The sequence below is a fragment of the Haliaeetus albicilla genome, chromosome 18, assembly GCF_947461875.1.
Source record: "Haliaeetus albicilla chromosome 18, bHalAlb1.1, whole genome shotgun sequence".
In the NCBI taxonomy this organism is placed as follows: Eukaryota; Metazoa; Chordata; class Aves; order Accipitriformes; family Accipitridae; genus Haliaeetus; species Haliaeetus albicilla.
The window spans coordinates 14418582-14437819 of record NC_091500.1 but is presented as its reverse complement, the minus strand read 5'-3'; positions in this window follow the sequence as shown (position 1 = coordinate 14437819).

Here is a 19238-nt window from a genome sequence, read left to right as displayed (position 1 = left end):
CTATGTGATCTCCATATAGTGATTACAGCTCTGTATTATATACTACAAACTGGAAAATGCAGGGAATGATGATACAATGATTTCAGGATACAGATTAAAACATGCATATTTTTTCTTTAAATACTGAGATAAGTAACATAAACATACTGAGTGTATTTTCCTGTCTGGCCTGAAAAATCAGGTTATCGGCTGACTCTTCCAGATTCATGTATTAGATTAATTTCTTTAAGACTATCACCTTCTGGGCTTTATTTCCCTGTAGCTTCCTGTGCAGATGAGAAACATTAGTACCAATGTCCAAAATTCTTAAGTTGTCTTGACATTTTTGATATTTGAAATATTATGCCAGAGCCTGATGTTTGTTTCTGGACCCTTGGTTGGTTAATAACGGCCAGGACAACCTCAAGACTGAAATACTGCTTCTTAGTTGGGACTGCTCCATTTTTACAGAGAACAAGGTGTGAGGCACTGCCGGAGGGAATGTCTCCAGCGTCGTGGCGGGGCAAGTTTTCCCTTTCCCTTGCCCGTCCCCGTCCCCGTCCCCGGCGGTGAAGGAACCGCGGGCCTCAGGCGCCGGGCGCGGAGCGTCGGGCGGGCCGGGCCGGGCCGGGCCGGGCCGGCGGCTGCGCAGTTCCCTCTGGGGACGGGGCTGGCGGCGGGTCGGACGAGGGTCGGGCCTGCAGGGCGGGGGAAGGGACTCCCCTTCACGAGCGACCCCCGAGCCCGCCGGCCCCTTTTCCCTTCCCCCGCGGCTCCGGGAGCACACGGCCTCGCTCGCTTCCCGCCGTTCTTCTCTCGCTCTTCGTCGCCCCCACCCCTCGCCCCCTCGGCCGCCACACCGCCCAGCCGGGCCGGGCCGAGGAGCGGCTCCGGCCGCCCCCCGGGAAGCCGGGGGGTCCGCTGCGAACCTGCCGCCCCGCCCCGGCGGGAGGGCTCTCCGCGTTCTCCTCCCTGCCCCGCTCCGCTCCCCAGAGGAGCCCGGCTGGCGGTACCGGTGGGGTGAGGGACGGTTCGCTGAGGGAGTTTCCCGCCCGCTCCTGCTGTGGCAGACCCCGCCGCCTGCTGCCTGTCACACCGGTGGCCCGAGCTCGGGCCGCTCCCGCCGGGAAGAAAGAAAGCCTCCCGCCGGCCCTCGGCTGTCCTTGCCCCTTCCTTGAGCCCCAGGGAATTCCCCGCTCGCCGCCAGCCCGCCCTGGCCTCTCCGGCGCGGGTCGTGACAAAAGGGCACTCCATGCTTAAAGTGCAAGTGGCATCTTGAGTGTGGATGCTGATTGCCTGTCCCTTCAGCTTTCTTTTTTGTTGCTGCAGTAAAAATGGAAGCTAAATAAAATGACTAGGATCCTTCCTTGTGGGATCTTATTTAAGATACTTAGAAGAGACATAGGAGTAGATGTGATTTGTATAGATTTTCAGGTCAAAGTGAATGTAACTGCTTACAAGATATAATTGGGTATCAGGTACAGAATCCTGGAGGTTTGGGTTTTTTTTTTATTTCAGAGCACTGTAGTAGGTATGCTGCAAATGTATCCGTATAGCTTATGTGGCAAAACATAATGTTCTCAGCACAGCTTCAGAACCATTTTCCTTACCAAATTATGCATCCCATAATGTTGGGAAGAAGGTGTGATATAATGTATAAAAAGACAAACGTGTGGAGTTACTTAATGTCTGGACTAAAAGAACCTTGCAATTATTGGGATTATTTGTGAAATAACTCACAGCTCACAAGCTTTGTTTATGACAGACATGATTTTCAGTGAAATTCTTGTGCACTACCACACATTTGTGGTTTGAGGACTCATGATACTATGTTTTTGCCAGCTGATGGCATTTGACTATGTCAATATTATTATACTGTCTTGGTTTCTGAGAGAATGGTTTTGATCAAGCTCACTGTTGTGAATGATCCCTGGACTGGGCTAACACCCAAACTGTGCATAAGAATTTGGGGAAGTGCTGGCCGTTCTAGCAATTTGAGAATATAGATTTCCAGTGTCTGGGCTATTGCCCCACACTTTTTGTTTTACTAGCACAATCGTAAGCTTTGAGTGTCCCTGACTGGCTTTTTCACTCCTGCTTCATCTCTTAAAAATTCTATACCAGCTGTAAGCTGTATGTGGCACAATGCACCAAAAGGGATCAACTTTATAGGCTCTCGTTAAGCTGCTCTAGTGCACAGCAGAATCACCATGGTTTCACTGTAAAGCCTTATAGTAAAGAGTACATTTTGGGCCTTGAATGCAATGTGCATCTCTGTATTCTATAATGTTCTGAACAGAAAATTGTGCAAATACTTGTACGTTTCCTGTTTATGGAGATGTTTAAGACACGTTGGTCTGTTTTTCATAGAAAACTGAATGGGATTTGAAGTGTGAGCTGTGGCAAATATGTATTCTTTCATTTTGACAGTAAGAAGGAAGGGATTTAATTTTTGGTTTAGTTTTGTACCTGCATATGCCATTTTTGTTACCTTTTTCAGGTAATTCTATTTTTCATTTTTCTTAAAAAAAGAAAACAGGTTATTGTTCAAGGATATCCTTTTATATGTTTGTGATAGTATAAGGTGAAAAACCTAACAAAGTGAATCTTCTTCAGTTTGGAAGAATCCTGAACTGAATTTGTGATACACACTATAAATCTTTCAAAGTATTATCCAGCTATTTATAATCCAAAATATGTTTAGATAACTTGCTTGAATCTGAGTCTAATTTATATGGGAGAAAGCTACTGTAACCTCTTTGTAACCTATTTGTACCTTTTACTAGACCCAGTGATAAAGCTGGAAAAATATATCAATTTTTTGTCCTATAAGCTTTTCTTCATGGTCGTCCATAGAGTTTTCAGTATCTCCATCTTCTAAACTGTTCATAAGTTGACTGGACAAGGCTTTGAGCAATGTGTTTTTGACTTCCAGAGATCCCTTCCAACTTAAAAACCATAATGATTCCATGATAAAATAGGAGTAAAGTTTTTCCTTTGTTTATCCATCTCCTTTTATATCCAGTGGGGATGGAGGTTATCGTTGCATAATTCGTAGAGCCATGCATACTTTTGCATCAGTTGGCCAGACAAATATCTCAACCATCCTGACTGTTTACTCTTCAAGTTAGCAAGAAGACTGGGGTTAGAAGCTGTGGGGCTTGTATGACTCTTAAGTATGCTTTGAACTTCTGGATGTACTGAGGCAATTGCTCACCTGCAGAGAGGCCAAGCCAAGTTGTGCTGCACCTGCGTCAGCCATAATCCAGATATCTCATGTACTTTTGAAACAATATCCTTTCATTTTCTACAGATATATAAGGTGATCTCTGGGTCTTCCTGATAGTGAACTCTTGCGGTGTTTTACACGAGTAAATGAGCTATGTGAGCAGCCTGAATCCAGACCTTTGTAGAAGATTTACTGATCGGGCTAAATTCAACCTGCCCTCTGTTTGCTTTCTTCCTTAATTCCTGACCACTAGCAGAGTTACTCATCTTCAGTAGAAGGTGTCTTCCTCATAATACCAATAATCTGGATGGCCACTCTGTTTGAAATTCCCATATCTGGGGAAGGCAGGTATCCAAGCCTGCCACTTGCTCAGAAAAAACTTCTGACCAGTAGGTTCTTGTACAGAAGTTGGATGATAATATTAATGACATTGAGCCTTGGAGAAGTCTGGCAGTTAGTTATCATATGAACTTATTGTAGATTTCTGGTTAAATAGAATATTGATGCCTCCCACTTCCTGTCAGGGAATAGATGGCCCTAGGCAATGTAAAATCTGAGTAATTTTCTGAAATTTAGATGCTCTCTAAGTTGGGAATTTATGGGGAAGAAGTATCCAGCTTTTCTGTATTCCTACCCACCTATGCCGCTATCTCCTGTGTAACTGTGGGTAGTGAGTTCCCCCATATGCATTTTGTCTACTTAGAGTAAAGGATCTCTAAGTGGTTGAATTTTACTACCTGTATATGCAGTGCCTAGAACAGTGATACTAACTAGACAACATGGTGATACAAATACATAGAAATGGACCTTAAAAGACTGATTATTTATGCATAAGGCTACTCCAAAGAATAAGTATTATACTTCATACCCAAGGTTTAAATTCTGTAGTTATTTTACTTGTTAAAAATATATTAGCCACAAGGAATATATCTTACATCATTATGAAATAAATCTTGCAATGAAATAAACAGTGGTTCTAAATGTCAAGGTAAAATCTGATATGGACAGCTGTATTTGTTGTGGTGTCCATTTATCAATGAACTGTTATATATGATCCTTTTAATGTTCTGTAAGGTAAGGGACTTCTGAATTCATATTTCTTATGAAAGCAGTTGTGTAATGAATATTAAAGCAAATAAATGTTCGTGAGTGACTTCAGTTCAGAACTGCGTTCTTTTAAGCTTATGGACATTTTTCAGTCCTCTAATTGATACACAATAGCTTCATGATACTACTGGAAATACTGATGGATAATTCATTGGTATAGAAGGCAGGTACTCTTTGTATATACTTTCAGAGACTTTCAAGGAATAATTAAAAAAAAAAAAAAAAAACAAAAACAAAACCACCACACCTTAAGTGAAGACCAGAACAGAAAAAAAGTTTTTCCTAGATTCCTCCAAAGGTGGTCACAGTCATCTTGCTTCTAGAAGCAGGAGGTTATAAATGGCTCCCTTGTGTTCCTTGTGAGAAAAGCTGGGAACAGCAACTCAGATCTTTATTATTAGACATCTTCTCCATGTAGTTTGGTTTTGTTCACTAGGTTGACCTCAGAAAATTATTTCATTGACTCTGTCTTAGGGGGTCTGCCACGCTGCCACTTCAATCAAATATATGTTCCAAAGGGAACATATGCAGTGATAAACCAAAACACAAAGAAACCCATTATATCTGAGAAAAAGCTCTCATGAAACATCATGAAATCATTAAAAGGCGATTATTATGAATATGTAAATAAATAATGGATCTATAGTGGAAGGTGTTGAAACTTAAACTGCAATAACTCAATAGGAGTGAAGTCTTGTCTACTTTTTCTAGACCCAACTGCAATTAATATTTCTAGGAAAAAGTATTTCTGAAGAGCCTTCAACATTTTTCACTTTATCACAAAGAAGAAATATGTATGTCAGTTTCTTCTGCTTGAATTTGGTGAGGACATACATGCTGATTGTTCTGATGTATATTTAACATTTAATACATAGGTGGATTTTTCATGCATCTATAATAAAACTGCCCATGTATTAGTATTTATGGGCTATTCATGTATCCAGAGATAAAGATAATTACAAGTCAGAAGTTATCATCTGACCCAATGGTTATCCAGCTTGACGTTGTGATTAATGGGATTTACATGAAGGGGTGGTTCATTGCTGCTTCTGATAAACACTATTTTGTTCACTTGTCACTAGCCAAGTATTGAAATAAATGGCTGATGATGTACAATTCAGATAGGGAATGTGTGATCAGAGAAACCTAGCTGAGAAAGGAAAAGAAAATTGCTCTTGAGTACATGTACCCTGAACCCCCTATTATCAGAAGAGTTACGTAGTCTGCATATCTGTTATGATTAAATAAAACTATAAAATTCATATGGGATGGCAAAAAACCATAAAGATAAAAAGATAAAACCCCTACACTCCTTTAGTTTTCCATGTTCTAAGGTGATGATACGGGCTACTGAACAGGAAGAGAGGAATGTCATTCATACACATAAGGCTCTGGCTGACGACCTTCTATGATTCCTTTCAGGGCATAATTTCTTATCTGTGTTGATTGCTAGTTGAAAAGATATGACCTAGCCTTAAATAGCTCTTTGCAGTCTAGTAATCTATAGGATATAGCAACTTTTAATGAATGAGACAGGTCAGATGGACTAAGCTACAGTAAGAAATAACAGGAATCAAAGACAAAGAAAGCTTTAACTTTGTGAGAATAGTCAGATTAGTTAGTAAAACAATTAATAAAAAGTTTATTCCTAATACAGTTACCAACCTGGAGGCTGCTGCTGTCTGCTTGTAAAGGCTGGAAGGTGGCAGTAGCTGTTGAAATGGGGTTCACACATGTTCCTTCAAAACTGTTTCCTCTCTGACCTATAGATTATTCTCATTTTCTCTTCCGGGTTGTGATAAGCATGGGGCATTTTATATAGAAAATATTTAATGTAGCACTAGCCAATCATTGTGTTCTCCAGAAAAATGTACAAGCTTACGTGTAAGTGTCTCAAAGGCTGATTCAATACATGGGCTATGAGTAGGAACATTTTGCTTTTCTTAATTGTCTGAGTTCAATCTGACTAAATAATCTGACTCTACTAGTAGGTATTATCTAAAAACATTTTGAAAAGAAGGATCATTATGTACATGATTCTAAAGAAAATTTGGATAAAATGTAGTGGGGCTGACTAAAGACAGATCATGGTGGATTAACATGTTATCCCTGTTTTGTAAGCATGACATAAGTCATAAAAAAATTACATGGGTTTCTGTAAAGCATTTGCTACGCAGTTATAACGAGGTAATTAGTTAGACAAGGAGACTGTATTTCTTACATATATTCCTGCTTTGTTGTTTGCTGAGAAGCCATTGCTGGAAGTTACTGTGGGAAGGAAAGGCCCGTGTAGGCCAGTCAGATACAGGATCGCTCTTTCACATCAGTGCTAAGGAGTTGTGAAAAGGCAAACTAGATGGTACTAGAAATACATTTTCAGTAAAGGTATCATTAATACCATTGCAGAAGGTCCTGACAGTATAGATACTTCATGTAATTCTGAATTTGCGTTACTAATTACATATTAACACATTATACTGTGGGCACAACCTACTGGTGGTAAGTCAGTTTGGACCTAGTTACAAAAATCACATCTGTGATAGAAAGTACTGGCACCACAAAAGCAAACAACAGCCACAGTGCTGCTCCACATGTTGCATGTTGAGACAATGTTAAGTTCCAAGATAAAAGTCTTACACAGAAATCTGAAGCAAGGGAGGATGCTTCCTGATCAAAGTAAAAGGACAGTGTCCCAGCTTACACAAAACGGAAAGTGGCAGATATTCCTTGAGAAGAGGACAAAAAAAGACTGGAAAAATACTATGAGCCTGTGATGAGATACACCAAAGCAGAATGGGTGTAAGTATTTGAATAAAATTAAAATGTCACATGCTTTTTGAGCAAACTTAATCCAACAGTTAGAAGTTATACAAGGACAATATTTTGTCTCTCAGCATCCTAATAGACCTAATAGCATCTCTTCTTAAACACAATGCATCTTAAATTGTTACCATCTTGTGCTGCTACTATCTTGGAAGAGAATAAAAGCTGTATACTCAATTTGTCTAGCAAAAATACTCCCTGGAAGGATATCACAGACATCTGGTAACATTCCAGTAAGGCATATAGGGAAAAGGGGGAAAAAAACCCACATGCACGAAGTATCAATGGTAATGCCAAACCTGTAGATTCTACCTGGGCATGATGAGTTCAGGCTATAAGCAAAAAGATTTCTGCCCAACAGTGAGGTTCTGTGACAACATTTTACTAAGTTTTAGAAAGATATAAACTCAACTACTTTTAAAAATCATTTGTTTCTAAAAGGGATCACTTGGCCCGTTTGTCATAGTAGAGACACAAATCTAGAGGTTGCATTGTATACCTCTTCAGTAGAAGATTATTCCTGTCACAATTTTAGACTGCGTTTCTATATTATATGAAAATCTGCTTTATCTACTTTTTCAGTAATTTTGCTTTTAATACAATTATATCTATAGGTGCTTTGCTTCTTTGAAGGTAAAGAAACTCTTCTAGCAGGCTTTCATCTCCATTTCGTATGCAGTCATTACATGAATTATGCAGAAGTAATTTTTTTGTGTGATATCCTGACAAAAATGAGTTTGTTCAACTGTAGTAACAACACAGTGCTGGCAGTCAGTAATTTCATGAGAGCCTTTTATTGCTATCAGAGGAAAGAGAAGTGAATAATCAGTACCCTGAGGGAAATATATGAGTGCTATAATTCAATTCCTAAGTGACCTGGCAATTAATAACCAATAATGATGAGGTCCAAGGAGCAAAAGCATAAGATACACTGTAAATGATTTCAGGAAGAAGTGTGAGAAAGGGGACAACTGTTGGGGATCTTATAGGCCAACAGAGAATACTTTAATACTCCTACATCTGTAGGTGAACTCTCCTGTATGAAGGAAAATAAGAAAGATAATCTTAATCCTTTTACGATGATTAAATGATTAAATAAATAATGTTAAATATTTTTTCATAGCTGAAGCATGCAAATCTCAGCAGTTTGAGCAAAGTACGGTTCTCTAACATCTACATTTGTGCAAAGCGTGGCATGCCTTAGTGATAGTGCTATGAAATAAAATGTATTATCATACAATTTAGTAGGTGGTAAAGGAAAAAGACAAGAAAAAATCTCTATGAAAATGTAAGTACAGAATAGTATAGTGTGATAGCACAATATTAAGAAGTGATAACTTGAGCTAATACTGGGTAAACAGATGTTCCTACTCATCTGTGCTTTACTGTTATCCCTGGATTTTTTTTTCCTATTCCTTTTTAAGATAAGTCTTAAATATGTAGTCATAAGATATAAGACTGTCTCATTACTGGGCTCAGCCTGGCACTCAGATATTCAGATAATGCGTTAGCTGAAAATGGATGATACAGATGGAAAATGGGTGGAAATGCAATCTCATGAATACCTTAAAAAATCCTAAAGTACATTTCAAGTAACTGTGTTTGTGTGTGCACATACATAGCTCTATATACATTAAGGTACAGGACAAGGATTAGGTTAAAACACCTCTTTTACTGAGATGTTTCTCTTCTTTTTTTATTTAAAACAGTCTTCAAGTATCGACATGGTCAAGCTGCTTATCCATGGGAAAACAGACAGAGCAAATATAGGAAAATATTTTAAAAACCCATGTCCACAAACACCTAAATAGAATCTTAGAATCATTTAGGTTGGAAAAGACCTTTAAGATCATTGAGTCAAACCATAAACCTAACACTGCCAAATCCATCACTAAACCCTGTCTCTCAGTGCCACACCTACACCTCTTTTAAATACCTCCAGGGATGGTGACTCAACCACTTCCCTGGGCAGCCTATTCCAATGCTTGACAGCCCTTTTGGTGAAGAAATGCAGGTGTGCATTTGAATTACTATCATATGTAGAGCTAGAGGATCTGGACAAAAACATACTGAAAATACTTTATTGACTAAGAGCAAGAGGGTTATTTATCATTATTAGATTTAAAAATAAAGAAATAATGATGGACTAGACAGGCAAGTGGTACAAAGACATACAAATATGACATGAAGAGGGAAGGTTCTCTCAAAAATATAGAAATATTTACTTTTAGTACGGTAAAAAATATTTTAATTTCCCACAAGAATGTATAATAAATATAAATAAATAATCAAATATATCTTAATAATAAAATAGAAAATAAATCTCAACTTTACAATGTCAAAAGAAAAATTTTGACCTTAACAATATGAATAATTTCTGTAATGCTGATCTCAAACAAACAAACAAACAAAATCTTCTGAAATATCATTGCTATTCAGGAAAAAAAAAAAGGGAAAAAACCAAACCCAAGACCCCGAGTTTTCCACATAATTGAAATCTGAGAATTTTTGAAATTGTGATTCCACAGCACCAGGAAATTAACTGGGAAAAGTATATCTTTATGCAGCCATTTAGCATAAATCCCAAGCAATACAAATATCAAGAAACTGAGTTCATCTATACCAGGGAACATTTCTTTACTAGGCAACATTCTCAGGCACTGGAGTTCAGTTTCTCTGTATTGTTAAAAAGTCTATGGCATAATTTTGGTCTAATCAGTTCCTACCCTTCTAAACAGTTCCTGGGCATGGTTTGAAATTCAGTATAGGCCAGAGGCAGTTTAAATACGTTGTCTGGAACTTACCCTTGCAGTCTGCTGGCAAAGAGAGCCGCAGCTTCACGCTTACGTGGCTTGCTAGTACAGATTCAACCAGTAAGTTTATTCTGAGAACTTTTATAAAAGTGAAGATCATCTTTTTCATCTTTCCCTAAAGAATTATTTCATTGCAAAGGCTTATTTTTGCTTGAAAATTTGAGAAGGGAAGGGTGTCCTGTTTGCTTGCTCCCTGTTTATTAAATAAGCAGTTTTATGAACACTAGAAAGGTTTTTACTTTGCGTGTCTTGTTATTATGATGACCAAATGTTTGTGTGGCTTTGATCTGAACAGGTCTGATGGTTTTCATGCAAATTGTATGCTTTTTTTTTTCTTACTCCTTCTAGTCAGCTGTTTATTCTTTTGCTTTTTAATTTGGCTTCAACAGCCATGAGATTATGGCTTTTAAAATACTGGGAGAAGTAAGAAAAATGAACAGTGGAATTGTAACCCTTCTTCATGAAAGTAGATTTTTGTCTACTTTAGGGATATGCATGGCAGATTGCCATGGAAGACTGCCCTGGGGGGGCAAAGGGGACTAAGAGAGCTGGTTGGTTGTCCTGGTTTCAGCTGGATGGGAGGGTCCTGTCCACTGGGTGGTGGGGGGAGTGAATGAGCGGCTGCGTGGTTCCTAGTTGCTGGCTGGGGTTAAACCACAACACAGGAATGACCTCCTCAGAGCCAAAACCATGAACAGCACATATTTAAGAACACAAGGGTCAAATAAGGGGGTGACAAAATGTCAAAAAGAATGAACAGGAAAACTGATGGACTCAAAGATGGGTGGAACGTTGGCTGGACTGCTGAGCTTAAAGGGTAGTGATCAGCTCTACAAACTCCATCTTGCAGACTGTGGTCAGCACTGCTTAATATCACCGGGAGAGTGAGATGGACAGTACTCTCAGCAAGTTTACAGATGATCCAAAATTGTGGGTGATACACTGGAGGGCAGGGTTGCTATTCAGTATGACCTAAAAAAATGACGTAACAGGAATTTCATGCAATTCAGCAAAGGCAAGTGTGAAGACCAGCACCAGGGATGGGGTGGTGCCATGACCCAGTACAGGCTGGGGGCAACAGGCAAGAAAGCAGAGAAAGATCTGGGTGTCCTGGTAGGCAACAAGTTGAGCCTGAATCAGCAATGTGCTAATGAAGCACTGAAGACCAAGCACATTCTGGGCTGTATTAGCGACTGAAAAGCATGGATATACATGTGGCAGTTAGGGAATCAGGTTGCTGTTCTGGGGGTGTTTAGAAGATTGAAAAATCAGGTCAGTTTTAAACTTCAAAACCAAACTTTAAATCTGAACTTTACTGAATTAATTTGTTAACAACACATTTTATGCTTGTTTTGGGTTTGTGTAGTGGGTTTTTGGTAGTGGGGGAGGGGCTGCAGGGGTGGCTCCTGTGAGAAGCTGCCAGAAGCTTCCCCGGCTCCGAGTCAGACCCACCTCCAGCCCAGACTGAGCCCATCAGTGACAGCGGTAGCACCTCTGGAAGAACAGAGTTAAGAGGGGAACCTGCAGTGATTTGGGGGATTGGAACGTGAGAGGACCCCCTCTGCAGACACCGAGGTCGGTGAGGAAGGAGGGGAGGAGGGGCTGCCCCCGCAGCCCGTGGTGAGATCAGACGTCAGGCTGTCCCCCCCAGCCCACGGAGGGGAGCGGGGGAGCAGATGCCCACCTGCAGCCCGGGGAGAGAGGAGCCCACGCCGGAGCAGGGGGATGGAGGCCCCCCAAGATAGCCGGGACTCCAGGGGGAAGCCTGTGCTGGAGCAGGCTGGGACTGAAGATCAGCCCGTGGAAAGGACCCATGCCAGAGAAGTTCAGGAAGAACTGCAGCCCGTGGGAGGGACCCCAAGCTGGAGCAGGGGAAGATGGACTAACCCAACATGAAATGGTCCTGAGCAACCTGCTTGAGTTGGCCCTGCTTTGAGCAGGGGTGATGGACTAATCTCTAGAGGTCCCTTCTAACTTCATACGTTTTGTGATTCCGTAAATATGCTTTATCTGCCTCAAACATTTTGCATGCTTGCATGAAGATCATCATATGCTGTGGCAGGTTCAGAGCTCCTTCAGGGAGGGACAGTGGGACAGAGAGGTAGGAAAAGTAGACATGTTTTTCCTTCATCCCCTTCTCTCATATCTCTGTAGTGATCAGTTTCCACAAAAATTGATATTGCCAAGACTGTAAAACTAAGACTGTAAATCTAGCCTGTGACTGGCTAACTGGTTCAAAATTATTACATTTGGAATGTAAGAGTCAGGCAGAAAAACATAATTACAAAAGCCTTTCTGTAGTAAACTGGATGAGGACACCTTCAAATAACCACTGCTTCCCCTATCTGCAGTGCCTTCCCTTTATAATCAGGACTTAAATTTCCTGTTTAATAAAAAATAATAATTTTATTTTCTCATGTAAATCTCTTTTCTAGGAGATGATATAGCAGGAGAAAGAGTTCCATTCACAATAAAAAGAAAAAAATCAAACTGGGACACAGTCAGAAAGGGATCAGAAGAAATTAGTTTGAGAAGCCTGGCAAAAGGGGGCAATGAATAAATTATTTATTCAGATCTTCGTTAGCACTTAACACAATTCATAGGCTTCACTCACAATAGTTTCTTTATATTGCTGATACAGTTGGATATGGTGATTTGCAAACAAAATGTGAATACTGTTGAATATTTTTTTCTCTGTGACTACACCCTTTTTACATATTGACAAATCACAATGCCAACAAAGGCTTTAGGTTAGCTAGTTCTGGTGGTTTAAATCAGCACAATGTAGCCATCAATAGTTTCTTCATCTATAGCTGTTCTTTCTGCCTCGTACGCCTTTGTCTATTCAGGTGAAAATTTTCAGAGCTTTTGGAACTATACAAAATGAGTAGAGAATAACCTCAGTGTCCTCTCCATTCATGCTCTCAATATAAAATCACGTTGCAATTCTACGTCTGTGTGTGAACAATTGTTGCAGCATAATAGAAGCTCTGTTTGCCTACAGGGCACAGCACTACCAACATTTAATTCATTACTTTGCAAAACACTTTATAACACCCAACGTCTGAAAAGCTGCATGAACAATTTAATTTTATTATTGTGAATGTAAAAGAAGAATAGGCAATTCCAGGTATATTAGCTTTCTTCCATATTCTTGTAATTGCAGAAATTTAGAGATATTTGATTAAAGTAGCAGGACAGAAATCAAATGCTAATTGAGAATAGCCACCACTTTTCTAAAGAGTAAAATTAATGATGATAGAAAAACCTTGCTCATGCTCAAAACATTGTCCACAGTTCCAAGTACTGCTCTCGAGGTCAGATTCCCTGGCTGTCCACATTGATTTTCCTTATTCTTCCTCGTATGGTATCTTAAGAACATGCCAAGTAGCACTTGAAGGGGAGAAATCTCAGAAACATCTGGGCCCTTACAGATGTCTTCAGGCATTTCTATACTCCATCTGGGTGATGGTCACATCTGAACCACATATTTTAGGAATGTTTCACATGTCATCCATGGAGAAATCTCGTACTCTTTCCTTCAGAGTATTTACAGTTTTATCATCATGACAAGACTGTTGTCAGCAGCCACCTTAACAAATAGTTCACTGACTGGATATTCCAGGAAAGTATAGACCAAAGACCAGAGAAGTATTTAGATAAAAAATAGAAGAATGATGCTGTGAGGCGTTTCAGAAAGTCCTCAGCAGGAAGGACATTACAGTTTGTGATTATTCTCAACCACACCCAGAAGGAAATCAGATGGACTTTATCAGGTGAACTACTGAGGAACAAAAAGTATTTTGGACTCATATCAAGGACATTTCTGGAAAGAGATTAAATATTTGGCATGTCCTATGAATTACTTTTCTTGGTACAGACACATGACCAGTTCAGTGGTGAACTATGCCAAGCAGCAGTTTTGGCATGGTTACTTCTCTGCTTGTTCACCACTGACACATCCTGCTTCATCATCAACATGCATTTGGCCTGGAACCACTCAAATTACCCTACAGAACATTTCATGATTCACTAAACATTTAGGACTCATTCAGTCAATAGTGGCTACTAGCTACAAGCAGATCACTGCCTACTCAACAATCATGCAACAGCTGGGACTTCTCCCATTCAGATGAGACACGGAATTAGCCAGCCCGTGCTGAGACCCACAGACCGCCAAGAACCTTGACTCTCATCATCTGAGAAATAGGAGCAGAACTCTGGTTGGGTTATTTCTGCTCATTCACTGGTAGGAGAGTGGGAAGAGGCAATGGGATTCACATGGAGAATACTTAAAGACAGCTGTGGAAAACAGCACTAATGAGCCAAAGAGAAGCAGGTACTAAGATGGTCTCCATTTCTGGGATCAGGCCCAGACAAAAGCTTCACACTAATATCCTTGTTCAATTCGGGACCTTGACTGGAAGTTTCAGGATGTTTGTATAACACAGCTTCCAGCATAGCACCGTGTACTTAACTTCAAGCCACACAAGCAAGCCGAATTTGCCTTTAAAACTGCATGTGAGAGAGCACATCATGCTACTCTAGTTAAGTATGCTATGTTAGCAAGATTAACAAAGAATGGTAATCTTATGTGTATGTCTTTCCACAGACTTGCTGTTCTAGAGATTCATGAGGAGCTCACCATCTTTTAGAAGAGTATCAGTCAATGGCAGATAGGATCTGCTGTACCACACAGAGATGGTTTTTCATTTCTGTTTCTGTTTTCTATTTTGTCTGTAGAAGGATAGTTTAAAGACTTTAGAAAGACTGTGGCAAATAAATAGATAATTTTTAATGACCTTATGAACTAATAGTCCAAAGTTGAGTGTGAAAATCTGGAGCTGTAGGGCTTAGCTTTTGTTTATCATGTTTTTGCAGCCACATATGGAAGCTACAGCAGCATTCTTGTTTTTCAGCTGTTTTGAAGTCAGAATGTGTCCTGTGTTTGTTCTTGCTTTTCCTGAGTACTGTCAGGACCATAGCCTGAGGAGAACTTGAGTCCATTTAATCGTTAAGATTTCAAAGGATTCCAAACAGTGTCAGTAAACAGGAATGTGTCATTTCTTAATATTTTGGAATAGACCTGCATACCTACTAAAAGCATATGCCAAAAAGAAGGTATAGGTGTTTCAGGATACACAACGCATAAGCAGCATGTGGCAGGCTCCACAGATATCAGCATGCTGCTGTCCTTCAAGAGCTTGATGGATTTGCTTTTCCAGTCTCAAACTCTTTGGTTATGGCCTCCTTTTCTCAGGCTTCTTCAAACCTGCAACTTACCGTTTTCTGCGGTATGCTGCCATGGAGTTGCTTGGTGTCAATGGTTAGGGATTTTATGTAGGGCTGTATGGGATGGTGCAGGCATTGCATGGTTCAGGCAATTTGAAGAGCTGCTGGCACAGACATTGCTCGAGTGCACTCATGTAGTATGCAGCATGGCTCAATAATTGCTCCAAACCATGACAGTCTTGGGCAGCAATTGTATGAATCGGTGTAATCTTGGCTATCCTGTCTAGTCACTAACACACATTTAGCTATAAGAACAATTTAAGTTGTAAACACAAAAAGGCTGATCAGAAAATGGTTGTTTGGCCTCTGATATGGCCACGTTTGGGGAATACACTTTCAGAACAAAGTGAACTTGACTATTTCCTCTGTGGGGAGGGAGGAATTAAGGAGGTGATGCTGTTTGTGGTGCATTACAGGTGAATGTGCTGCAGGCATTTTGAGAAAAATGCCTAGCTTTTGCCCAGGTCTTGTGAGATTAATACAGAAAGTGGTGGCAATAAAGGTAGAGATGAAAAAGGACAGTCAAAGGCTACAGAACCTGTTTGTTACAGGTTTGTTACAGAAGAACATCAGCATCAGTTGTGACCTGTCACTGCCATTGGATTATACAAATAATTTGCAATGAATAAACTGGGTACTGACCACATTAAGCCAATAATAATTGCATATAATTGCAATAATTGCATAATAATAACCTAAATGTTAGATAGTTATTCTGAAGAACATAGAGGAAAATAAATGCTAAAACATCAGAACAGTCCTTCCTGTAAGGTCTAACACTGATCTCTCCTTACATGGTAATGTGATATATGTGCTAATAATTGGTCTGCAGCTTCTGATCACTACACTGTATTGTTAGTTAGCCACTGGGATTGCACTTGGATTGAAAAAATTGAAACCCCATGCACTGAATGAGTATAATAGACTGCTCTGTGTGTAAATTATTTTTATTTGGCTGCAGCCAGCGAGATAAAATGCTTAATCTAAAAAACTAATAATCACGAAACAGAAATTCATCACTATAACTCATTTCTGTGGTACATGTTACAAATTAAAAAATAAACACTAGAGGAAACTATATATAAAGAATCCCAGAGGCTTTTAAACTATTCAAAATGGATCATAATTTAACAGCTGAACAACTGTAATATTACTTTATTGATGGATTGTGCTCACAAGTTGTGACTGTGCAGATAAATTATATTTTTAAAAAAATCAGAAGCAAATGATGGAATTTTTTTTTTAATGGTGCTGTTGAAATTCAGTTCTTAAGATTCATAATTCTGTGTTTGCCTTTATCAGGAAAGAAGTGTCACACCACAATTAAACACTAACTAGTCATTGATAATTGATGCAGGAGTTCATCCTGCTTTCAGTGAAATTAGGAGCAAAATTTTATATACTTAATGGTGAAAGTATTGTTTCCATTGGATGGAAACATGCTGCATTTAACATAAGATATAGATTTTAGAATACAAAGACTCTACCTTTTAACATCATAGAATCATAGAATCGTTCGGGTTGGAAAAGACCTTTAAGATCATTGAGTCCAACCGTTAACCTAACTGCCAAGTCCACCACTAAACCATGTCCCTAAGCACCATATCCACACATCTTTCAAATACCTCCAGGGATGGTGACTCAACCACTTCCCTGGGCAGCCTGTTCCAATGCTTGACAACCCTTTCAGTGAAGAAATTTTTCCTAATAGCCAATGTAAACCTCCCATGGCACAACTCCCCTGGTCCTATCGCTTGTTACGTGGGTAAAAAGACCGACCCCCCCGCTCGCTACAACCTCGTTTCAGGTAGTTGTAGAGAGTGATAAGGTCTCCCCTCAGCCTCCTCTTCTCCAGACTAAACAACCCCAGTTCCCTCAGCCGCTCCTCATAAGACTTGTGCTCCAGACCCTTCACCAGCTTCATTGCCCTTCTCTGGACACGCTCCAGCACCTCAACGTCTGTCTTGTAGTGAGGGGCCCAAAACTGAACACAGTACTCGAGGTGCAGCCTCACCAGTGCTGCGTACAGGGGGACGATCACTTCGCTAGTCCTGCTGGCCACACTATTTCTGATGCAAGCCAGGATGCTGTTGGCCTTCTTGGCCACCTGGGCACACTGCTGGCTCATATTCAATCAGCCTATCATTTACTGTGTGAGAAAAAACATGGATGATTCTATAAATAGAGATATAAGGAATATGAATACCCAGTTTAAAATGAGTTACTCACTTATGCAGACTCTCATATTGATGAATAAAATAATCTTTAGTTTCTGAATTAAACTAGTGTGGTCTAAGAGTACATTAAATTTGAAGACTCCTTTCCCAGATCCAATTTATTTGTCTTGGGCATTCTCCTGCAGCCAAACTGCAAGACATGCTGTGCAGAGGGTATACAATTACATTATTGTCTAGTTGTAGTCAATAGAAAATACAGCCTATCAATCAGCTTCCTGATGAAAGCTAAAACATGTATTGATCTAATAAAATTATTTAGTAAGCTGACTTATAAAATATTCCACTCTGGCAAACATTGGTGCCTTTATAACTGGTCCAAAAATACGAAGTAATATCACTTTTCTAATTAGGTTTTCTGTAGGAAATGTGAATTCTTTATCCACTGAGAACATTATCAACTTGCTCAATGCACTCCTTGGCCCTCCAAATCAGGATATCCACAAAGTAGAATGGTGTAAATGTAATCTTCAGAGGTCCTTTGAAGTTTCCTTTCTCCTTGGAAAGAAGTGAGAAAAATATTTTTCCACTCAATCAATCTTTATCTAAAGTCCAATATTTTAACATCGAAAATAAGTGGTGATGTGGGACAGAGTTAGAGCATGAAAAGAACAAGAATAGCTACAAATTTAATAGTTGTACTTGGTAGTGTCAGTTAGGCCCAGTCCTACAAATATTGCCACCCTTGATGTTACATATGGGAATAGCCATGTTAGCTTTGATGCTATAAACCATGAATCAGGAATAATCATAGAATCATAGAATAGTTTGGGATGGAAGGCATCTTAAAGGTCATCTAGTTCCAACCCCCCTGCCATGGGCAGGGACACCTTCCACTAGACCAGGTTGCTCAAAGCACCGTGCAACCTGGCCTTGAACACTTCCAGGGATGGGGCATCCACAACCTCTCTGGGCAACCTGTTCCAGTGCCTCACCACCCTCACAGTGAAGAATTTTTTCCTAATACCTAATCTAAATCTACCATCTTTCAGTTTAAAACCATTACCCCTTGTGCTATCACTACACTCCCTGTTAAAGAGTCCTTCCCCTCTTTTCTGTAGGTCCCCTTTAAGTACTGGAAGGCTGCTGTAAGGTCTTCGTGGATCCTTCTCTTCTCCAGGCTGAACAACCCCAACTCTCTCAGCCTGTCTTCATAGGAGAGGTGCTCCAGCCCTCTGATCATCTTTGTGGCCCTCCTCTGGACTTGCTCCAACAAGTCCATGTCCTTCTTATTTTGGGGGCCCCAGAGCTGAACACAGGACTCCAGGTGGGGTCTCACAAGGGCAGAGCAGAGGGGCAGAATCATCTCCCTCAACCTGCTAGACACACTTCTTTTGATGCAGCCCAGAATGCAATTGGCTTTCTGGGCAGCAAGCGCACATTGCTGGCTCATGTTCAGTTTTTCATCCACTAATACCCCCAAGTCCTTCTCCGCAGGGCTGCTCTCAATCCGTTCATTGCCCAGCCTGTATTTGTGCTTGGGATTGCCCTGACCCATGTGCAGGACCTTGCACTTGGCCTTGTTGAACTTCATGAGGTTTGCACAGGCCCACCTCTCAAGCCTGTCAAGGTCCCTCTGGATGGCATCCCTTCCCTCCAGCGTGTCGACCGCACCTCACAGCTTGGTCTTATCAGCAAACTTGCTGAGGGTGCACTCAATCCCACTGTCCATGTCACTGACAAAGATGTTAAACAGCATCGGTCCCAATACTGACCCCTGAAGAGCGCCACTCACCACTGCTCTCCACTTGGACATTGAGC